The sequence below is a fragment of the Abramis brama genome (assembly GCF_963993115.1).
Source record: "Abramis brama genome assembly, chromosome: 10".
Classification (NCBI taxonomy): Eukaryota; Metazoa; Chordata; class Actinopteri; order Cypriniformes; family Leuciscidae; genus Abramis; species Abramis brama.
Genome location: NC_139972.1, coordinates 41,398,644 through 41,409,162, shown reverse-complemented (window position 1 = coordinate 41,409,162; position 10,519 = coordinate 41,398,644). Strand labels below are relative to the sequence as shown.

At 39.8% G+C, this 10,519-nt stretch overlaps 2 long non-coding RNA genes across 2 annotated transcripts; both read right to left on the bottom strand.

Moving 5' to 3' along the window:
- Positions 1 to 1,444: 1,444 nt before the first annotated feature.
- LOC311091647 lies at positions 1,445 to 2,756 on the bottom strand. Its single transcript, XR_014608137.1, has 4 exons — positions 2,259 to 2,756; positions 2,006 to 2,158; positions 1,640 to 1,868; positions 1,445 to 1,551 (listed from the first exon to the last, which is right to left on the bottom strand). It is a non-coding gene; the product is annotated as an uncharacterized lncRNA (long non-coding RNA).
- A 666-nt stretch (positions 2,757 to 3,422) lies between these two features.
- Positions 3,423 to 4,712, bottom strand: LOC311091593. Its single transcript, XR_014608124.1, has 2 exons — positions 4,550 to 4,712; positions 3,423 to 3,922 (listed from the first exon to the last, which is right to left on the bottom strand). It is a non-coding gene; the product is annotated as an uncharacterized lncRNA (long non-coding RNA).
- Between the last annotated feature and the right edge of the window lie 5,807 nt (positions 4,713 to 10,519).

The following is a 10,519-nucleotide window of genomic DNA, read 5'->3' as shown; positions in this document are numbered from 1 at the left end:
AACAAGCCACAAACTCACCCACATAGTCCTCTATGGGGCGGCCATCCTGGAAGACGGAGCAGAGTTTAGTTACTGGGTCCATGGTGGTCCTATCCTTTTGAGCTTACTTTATGAGGCCGGCCATTCTGTAACGTCTTGCCCGACGGGTTGTCTCCGCCATGGCTTTCACTCTTTCAGTAGGCCGGTCATTGTTTGTGTAAAGAGCACTTTGTTTGTGCACTAGCACACTGTTTCGAGTTTGTTTGGATTTTGCCTATGGAAATAAATATTGAGTATTTTGTATCTTCGCTTGACCTTCGTCTTCTTCAACCCGCTGACGTTACACGTTTATTTTTTATTTCGTTTATTTTTTGATGTATGTGCATTGTTAGATATCATCATCAGGTAATTCAACGGTAGGGAGAGGAAGAGGTAGAGGTAGAGCGAAAGGACAGAGAGGCAGTGGATCGGTGGGAGCGCGGCGAGGAGGAGGACGACGAGGAAGAGGAGAGCGAGACTCAAAACCACAACGACAAAGACGCCCGGCAGCTACAAGAGACGATCTTGAAAGAATTGAAGGTTTCCAAAGACAGAGAAGAGAAGCGACAGAGTTTGTACAATTTATGTGGCTAGCAGCAGCTATGAATTTTCATTCTCAGCCCAATCCTATGCACGTAGCGAAATAGTCACAACGTGAGCTACTTGATTGTTTTTGAAAACAAAAGGCCTATAGAAAATGTTATAGAGAGCAATGTTTTCTTTTGCACACCAATAAAGTTTTCTTTTGTCAACATTGATACATGAGATCCCTGCATTGCCTCCAGTGCACTATCCTGCAAAACATGTTGTTCAACCTGTTGGCTATAGAGGTCTACCTAATACCTAGCTGTATATCTAATGGCCTAACCCTATCTTATTTCCTTTCATTTCTTCAGAGACTTCTGCAGGATATGAGCCTTAAGGATCACATACGCCTCACAGCTGGACTGTTGGAGAGGCAGCCGGGTCTGATCTTTGATCTATTGATAGTTTTGTAAATATTGTAAATATTTATATCTATTTATATATTTTGTATTCTTTGGAGTTCTGTTGACTTCTAACTTTGTTACAAAGGATAAAAGATTTGGGTAACACTTTATTTTACAGTGTCCTTGTTACATTATGCTACATGTACTTACCATAGTAATAACAGTAAATTATGCATAATTACATGCAACTTACCCTCAACCAAATCCTAATCCTACCCTAACCCTATAGTAAGTACATGTAGTTGCTTAATATTACTCAATACTTAAATATATAATTACACTGTAACAATGACACCTTAAAATAAAGTGTAACCAAGATTTGTTATTTGACTGTGCTGTATTTGTTACACTAGGGATAGAGAAAAATATCAAAATTAGGTGCAATAACAATTTGATACACAAAAAGATTGAAATGAAGGTTGTTTGAAAACACAAATGTAGATTTATTCATATTTAAAAACATTTTTGCTCATGTATTTACGCCTCAAATACCAGCAAAACAACAGCTCAATCTGCCAGTTGGTAGCAGCATGGACGGCTGATCCTGTGAAAGACATGAGTGCCTTTAGTCATGTGCACACAATTCAGTATCAGTTAGAGGCAAAGGTAATTAGCTAATGTTTGTCACTTACCCAGACCTCTGCTGACCTGTGTCTATACCGACTCTGATGTCGGTGGTGGAGGTATCAGGGGCACAACACCAAGCCGCCGTGGGTCCTCTTTCGCGGCATCCCAACTCCGCTTGTGACTCTCCCTTTCAAGATGCATGCTTGCAACTCAGGGACATAACCATATGATTTCTCACACTTTCTGGCGTGAAGGCTATATCTTCTTGCATTTTTGTTGTACTTCTTCCGAAGACTAAATAAAAAAAATGACAATTATATATAATTATAAGTCATTTCGTCATTATGTAAACTAAACTGTCATACTTGTAAGACAATGTGAATATGCAATTATTTGCATACAACAGAACTTTTGATGAGAGTTTGACATACACTTGTTAGCCCTCAGACGTCCTTTATGTTGGCTGCTCGCGGTGGAAAGCTTCGAGCACAACTCTTGAGTCATACACTCGGGGAGTGAAGGCCTGGCGCTTGCTGCCATTCATCAGAATGTGATTCTGAAATGACTCGAGATGTGCTGTTGATCTGGATGAATAAAAAATAAATTAGACCCAAAAACACACACCCACACATGACTTACGGCTCTGTGACATTTCTGTTTAATTGTCATGTCCCCACACTTTACCTGAAGCGCAGATACTTGTGGAGATCCTTCTGCCAGCGCTTGTTGAGGACGATCTCCACTAGCACTTGGAATCTCTCTCAATCCACTTTTCATCCTGAGTGTCTTCAAGGTGATCGTGTTGGCAGCTTCCCGTTTCCCAGGTGTGATTGTTGCAAACATGATGCAGAACTCCAATCCAAAGTGCCTGAGGAAAGTAAAACAAATAAACACAAACAAAACAACATGATCATGATCATGTCACAGGTATTTGAATCATGGCACTTATTGTTTAAAAAAAATGCTTATAAGAAACTGCTGAAATGGACTTCCTGTGACCAGAGGATCCAGCAGTTTGTGTATGCCATCAGTCAATGTCCACTCAGCGTACTTTCTGACTGCTGTGATTAAAACGTAAGCAATACATTTTCAGTGTTTAGTAAAACATCATCAAACATCAAAAACATCCAACAGTGAACAGTGTTCAAAAAGCCAGCTCACGTGTTCCTTCGATGAGCAGTGTATCAGTATCGGTATGCCCCTAGTTTAGCACATACTTTCTGCAAACTGTGCTCCTATCATTCTAGAAAACAGAACAACTATTGTCAAGTAAAAATCTATAAGTTCATATTATGAAATACTACACCAGAAAATTAGCCTGGATGCCAGCCGAACTTGAAGTTCGGTCTGGACTTGATCCGTTGTGGAGCAACTATGCTCGAACCAGAGCTGTTCGGACCAATCAAATTGTCAGGGCGGGCTTTATACGATGATGGACAGATGATCAACAGTAACGTAATCATCCACGTCACCAAAGAGCGCTTGGGTTGAATTAGTTTACAACAACGCCATCGCGTCTGTTATAGAAGATATCGACAGCGCATTCATTTTAAAAGAGAAACAGAGAACCGCGATCAAGGCATTTGTCGATCGGAAAGATGAATGAAAAACATACGTCACTTACTCCGTTGCTCTGATTGGTTGTAGGTCTATCCAACTGAGTGCAGAGGCATTTTCTTTCCTGGTTCGGTTGAAACACGCCTCTTAATCACAGCCCAATGGAGCAGATCAGACTCATATTCTGACTAGAATCTAAGCATGACGACGTCAGGCTACCATTTACAATTTGAAAAAGATTATCACTGTACAAGTGGTAACTGGATAATAACCGTAAACTTGGCAGTCAAGTCAAGTCAAGTCACCTTTATTTATATAGCGCTTTTTACAATACAGATTGTATCAAAGCAGTTTCACATTGATAGCATGAAAATAATACAACAAAGTTTGTTTCTAGAAGAAAATTGCGTCATCGTCCACCCTAAATAAGGCAGATCAGTAATATTGTTGAATATTAAATGTCCCCAACTAAGCAAGCCAAAAGCCAAGGCAACAGTGGCAAGGAACCAAAACTCCATCAGTGACAGAATGGAGAAAAAAACCTTGGGAGAACCCAGGCTCAGTCGGGGGCCAGTTCTCCTCTGGCCAACAAGCGAACAGTGTATGATTATGATCCAGGCAGCGTTACAGGTCAGAAGTCAGATTGGTCGTGTCGATGAGGCCTTCACAGGGCTGATGAGGCTGGCACTTCAGGGATGCGTCATGGATTGGTCCAGGTGCAGGTCCACCATCTGATCTGGATACGGCCCGGATCCGGCGGACTGCGGTAAACCTCGGTATAAACAGAGAGACTAATATTAGCGTAGACGCCATTCTTCTTATGATGTAACGAGTACATCAGGATTTATGGGAAGTGTTCTGCGTGTCTGCTTCTCGGACAATGTTAGGAAGACTGTTCCAGAGTTTTGGCGCTAAATAGGAAAAGGATCTACCGCCAGCAGTCGATTTTGATATTCTAGGTATTATCAACTGGCTGGAATTTTGAGATCGCAATAGACGTGAAGGACTATAATGCGTTAAGAGCTCGCTCAAGTACTGCGGGCAGTCAATAAACATGTTAATTTACTGCATGTACTCAGAAGAAAATCACTAGTTTTAAAAAATATGAATACATTTAATTGCACACAGCCTCTCTCTGTAATGGTTATGTTCAGTTTGTGGACTCTTATGTTGAGTTTCCTTTGGTTCCTATGTTACCTTCGAAGCTGTGTTTAGTTCATGACAATTTTACGATAATTTAGTTTAATTTATTTCACTGTTATGCTTCAGTTCATAAATCTAGGACTTGTTTAAAAACATTTTTTTTTTACTGCATATTTGAGGAACCAACAGGAGTAGAGAAGGAAAAATGAAGACTAACACCAGAAACATCAGGCTGAAATGGCCATGAATCAGGGTGGGAATAACTGGAGACTCACCATCTGTCGGCTCTACACTGGATGTGTCTGGATGAACCTGTGATTCCTGCTCAGCCACAAGACGACACACTTTGGTTCGGGATCACGCTTAGGGAGTCTGTCATCTTCGAGTATTGATAAAACGAGCCAATGCACACAGTGGCGTGCGACCTTTGCATCCACGCTCCGCCCTGCAGCGCAGGTATGAATACTTAAGTGGATGCACGCACCACTTGTCTTTCTCTTCGGAGCCGATCGGTCTTCATGACGGTGTCTCTGAAGAGTGTTGATTCATTCAACGAGTGAGTGTGTCGGTGCTTCTTCTGGAAGTCTCTCCCGGTGCTGGTGGTTCTACAGCGTGAGTGCAGCGGTGGTCGCAAGCCTTCAGAGCTCTTAACTGCTGTTAACAGCACTCCTGTTTGTGTTTGTAGTCCATTTTGTAGTCCATTATAACATCTACAAAGACAGCCTTCATGCTTTCAATATGGAACTAGGCAAAGCTAGACAGACGTTCTTCTCAAATATTATAAACTGCAATTTAAACAACACACGCACTCTTTTTGCTACTGTAGAGAGACTGACAAACCATCCAAGCCAGATTCCCAGTGAAATGCTCTCAGACAGCAAGTGCAGTTTGCTTCCTTCTTCTCTGAGAAAATCAGTAATATCAGAAAGGTGATCAGCACATCCTTGAGTTGCGCTGGGGTCAGACAGAACAGACCACCTGAGAAAGTACAGTGAGGAAAATAAGTATTTGAACACCCTGCTATTTTGCAAGTTCTCCCACTTGGAAATCATGGAGGGGTCTGAAATTGTCATCGTAGGTGCATGTCCACTGTGAGAGACATCATCTAAAAAAAAAAATCCAGAAATCACAATATATGATTTTTTAACTATTTATTTGTATGATACAGCTGCAAATAAGTATTTGAACACCTGTCTATCAGCTAGAATTCTGACCCTCAAATACCTGTTAGTCCGCCTTTAAAATGTCCACCTCCACTCCATTTATTATCCTAAATTAGATGCACCTGTTTGAGGTCGTTAGCTGCATAAAGACACCTGTCCACCCCATACAATCAGTAAGAATCCAACTACTAACATGGCCAATGACCCAAAGCACACAGCCAGGATAACCAAGGAGTGTCTCTGTAAGAAGCATATCAAGGTTCTGGCGTGGCCTAGCCAGTCTCCAGACCTAAACCCAATAGAGAATCTTTGGAGGGAGCTCAAACTCTGTGTTTCTCAGCGACAGCCCAGAAACCTGACTGATCTAGAGAAGATCTGTGTGGAGGAGTGGGCCAAAATCCCTCCTGCAGTGTGTGCAAACCTGGTGAAAAACTACAGGAAACGTTTGACCTCTGTAATTGCAAACAAAGGCTACTGTACCAAATATTAACATTAATTTTCTCAGGTGTTCAAATACTTATTTGCAGCTGTATCATACAAATTAATAGTTAAAAAATCATACATTGTGATTTCTGGATTTTTTTTTTTAGATTATGTCTCTCACAGTGGACATGCACCTACGATGACAATTTCAGACCCCTCCATGATTTCCAAGTGGGAGAACTTGCAAAATAGAAGGGTGTTCAAATACTTATTTTCCTCACTGTAGTTACTATGTCTGATTTCAAAGAAATTAATGGCAAAATTTTGGAAGAAACCGTACAGCACCTTAAAACATCAACCTGCGCTCTTGACACACTTCCCACATCTTTTTTCAAAAGTGTGTTAAACAGTTTAGAAGCAGATCTTCTAGTAAATGCCTCACTTCTCTCTGGGAGTTTTCCAAACTCCCTAAAAACTGCAGTTGTCAAGCCCCTCCTGAAAAAGAGCAATCTGGATAAGACCATATTAAGCAACTATAGACTGATCTCAAATCTTCCTTTCATAGGCAAGATCATTGAAAAAGTTGTCTTCAATCAGCTGAACAAATTCTTAAGTTCGAATGGATACTTTGACAATTTTCAATCTGGTTTCCGACCGCATCACCGCACAGAGACAGCGCTCATAAAGATAATAAACGATATTCACTTGATCAGTGCTGGTACTACTCGACCTCAGTGCTGCATTTGACACTGTCGATCATAACATACTTCTTGACAGGCTGGAAAACTCGGTGGGGCTTTCTGGGATAGTCCTAAAATGGTTCAGGTCATACTTCGATGGGAGAGGTTATTATGTGAGTATAGGAGACCATAAGTCTGAGTGCGGAGTCCCTCAAGGCTCAATTCTTGCGCCACTCCTGTTCAACCTGTATATGCTCCCAATGAGCCAAATAATGAGAAAGAACCAAATTGCTTACCACAGCTATGCAGACGACACACAGATCTACTTAGCCCTATCGCCTAACGATTACAGCCCCACTGACTCCCTGTGCCAATGCATCGATGAAGTCAACAGTTGGATGTGCCAAAACTTTCTTCAGTTAAACAAAGACAAAACTGAAGTCATTGCGTTTGGAAACAAAGATGAAGTTCTCAAGGTGAACGCATACCTTCACTCTAGGGGTCAAACAACTAAAAATCAAGTCAGGAATCTTGGTGTGACACTAGAGTCAGACCTTAGTTTCAGTAGTCATGTCAAAGCAATAACTAAATCAGCATACTATCATCTGAAAAATATTGCAAGAATTAGATGCTTTGTTTCCAGACAAGACTTAGAGAAACTTGTGCATGCTTTCATCACCAGCAGGGTGGATTATTGTAATGGACTCCTCACTGGCCTTCCCAAAAATACCATAAGACAGTGTCAGCTCATACAGAACGCTGCCGCCAGGATTCTGAGCAGAACCAGAAAATATGAACATATCACACCAGTCCTCAGGTCTTTACACTGGCTCCCAGTTAGATTTAGGATTGATTTTAAAGTATTATTACTGGTATATAAATCACTCAATGGCCTAGGACCTCAATACATTGCAGATATGCTCACTGAATATAAACCTAACAGATCAACAGATCACTCAGATCATTAGGATCATATCAGCTAGAAATACAAAGGGTTCACTCTAAGCATGGTGAGTTGGCTTTTAGCTATTATGCTGGAACCAGCTTCCAGAGGAGATCAGATGTGCTCCTACAGTAGTCACATTCAAATCCAGACTCAAAACACATCTGTTTAGCTATGCATTTACTGAATGAGCACTGTGCCACTGTTCGTCCGACTGTTTGTACTGTATTTTATTTTATTTTCTAAACTGTTTTAATTATTTTTATTTCTTTTTATTATTTTAATTTCTTCTATGTAAAGCACTTTGAATTGCCATTGTGTATGAAATGTGCTATATAAATAAACTTGCCTTGCTTTGCAAGTAATCAGCAATATTTTAAAATGTATATGATGTTTAATAGGGAGCCAATGCAGTGTTGACAGAACCGGGCTAATATGGTCATACTTCCTGGTTCTGGTAAGAACTCGAGCTGCTGCGTTTTGGACCAGCTGTAGTTTGTTTATTAAGCATGCAGGGCAACCACCCATAATAGCATTACAATAATCTAGCCTTGATGTCATGAACGCATAGACTAATTGTTCCGCATTTGTCAATGAGAGCATATGACATAATTTAGACATATTTTTAAGATGGAAAAATGCGGTTTTACAGATACTAGACACGTGACTTTCAAATGAAAGATTGGTATCAAAGAGCACACCCAGGTTCCTAACCGACGACGAAGACTTGACAGAGCAGCCATCAAGTGTTAGACAGTATTCTAGATTATTACGTGAGGAAGTTTTTTGTCCAATAATTAGAATCTCTGTTTTTTCAGAATTAAAAGTAGTAGGAAATTACTAGTCATCCAATTTTTTATATTACCTATGCATTCCGTTAATTTTGTGAATGTAGAGCTGAGTATCATCAGCATAACAGTGAAAACTAATTCCATGCTTCCTAATGATATCTCCCAAGGGTAGCATGTACAGAGTGAAAAGCAACGGTCTTAGTACTGAGCCTTGTGGTACGCCATACTGAACTTGTGATCGATGAGACCTCTATTAATTTACTGCTACAAACTGATAATGGTCAGATAAGTATGATTTAAACCATGCTAATGCAATTCTACTAATGCCAACATAATTTTCGAGTCTATTTAAAAGAATGTTGTGGTCAATAGTGTCAAATGCAGCACTGAGATCGAGTAACACTAATAGAGAGATACAACCACGATCGGATGATAAGAGCAAATCATTTGTAACTCTAATGAGAGCAGTCTCAGTACTATGGTACGGTCTAAATCCTGACTGGAAATCCTTGCAGATATCATTTCTTTCTAAAAAGGAACATAGTTGTGAGGATACCGCCTTTTCTATTATCTTTGACAGAAAAGGTAGATTCGAAATCAGCCTGTAATTGACTAATTCTGTACGATCAAAGCGTTTTTTTAACAAGCGGTTTAATCATAGCCAGCTTTAAAGTTTTTGGTACGTATCCTAATGACAAAGATGAATTAATGATATTAAGAAGAGGATCTATGACCTCTGGAAGCATCTCTTTCAGTAGCTTAGTCGGTATAGGGTCAAATACATGTTGTTGATTTAGATGATTTAATGAGTTTAACGTATTCTTCCTCTTCTATAGCAATGAATGAATAAAATTTTTCCTTAGGGAGACTACAATGCACTGCCTGATGCGATACTGTAGTAGATGGTTGTATAGTAATAATTTTGTCCCTGATGTTATCAATCTTATAAGTGACTCTCTTAAGTGCCTGAGTGTGCTCGTTGTACCATGGCGCTGGACTATTTTCTTTAATCTTCTTTAAGCGCAACGGAGCAACTGTGTCTAAAATGCTGGAAAAGAGAGAGTTAAAAGTTTCTGACTGTCACAATATCGAGTTTTTCTAAGCTATCTGGGATGCTGAGATGATGAAACTGATCAGGAAGTTTATTAATAAAGCAATCTTTAGTGGCAGAAGTGATAGGTCTAACATATTTGTAACATGGAGTCGGCTTTGTAGCCTTGGCTAAATGAAGTTTACACGAGACTAGATAATGATCTGAGATGTCATCGCTCTGCTGCAGAATTTCAACGGCATCAACACTGATTCTGTGTGATAATATTAGATCTAGAGTATGATTACGACAATGAGTAGGTCCTGATACATGTTGTCTAACTGCAATAGAGTTAAGAATGTCTCTAAATGCCAATCCCAATGCATCTTTTTCGTTATCTACATGTATATTAAAATCACCAACAATTATGACTTTACTAACTCTGATTTAAAGTCAGCAAATTCTTTGATAGTGTATGGTGCCCTGGTGGCCTGTATACAGTAGCCAGCACAAATCTCAAACGTGATTTATCATTTACACTATATATTGCTATATTAAGCACCAACACTTCAAAAGAAGTATATTTAAAACTTGATTTCTTAGTGGTTTTGGAAATATTACTATAAATTACAGCAACACCTCCTCCTTTGCCTTTCAGACGAGGTTCATGTTTATAACAGTAATCTTGTGGGGTGGTCTCATTTAAAGTAATGTAATCATTTGGTTTTAGCCAGGTTTCTGTCAAACACAGCACATCTAGGTTATAGTCTGTAATCATATCATTAACAATAAGTGATTTTGAAGTAAGGGATCTAATATTCAGCAACCAAAGCTTTATCATTTGCTCATTTGTATTATATCTGTTTTTTATTTGTTGAACATCAATTAAATTTTTACCCTTAAATGGGTTTGGAAGTTTTTTGTATGTCCTAATTCGGGGAACAGACACAGTCTCTATATGATGATATCTAGGTGAAAGAGACTCTATGTGATGGGATTTATCTGACCTTGGTGACGTGAGACAGCTAGCAGATGGTCGGTTTAGCCAGTCTGTCTGCTTCCTGACCTGAGCCCCAGATTGTCATGTTTGAGCTCTAAGACTATGTGCCATATTACTAGAGAGAAGAGCAGCACCATCCCAGGAGGGATGAATACCATCTCTTTTCAACAGGTCAGGTTTGCCCCAAAAATGTATTCAATTGTCTATGAATTCTA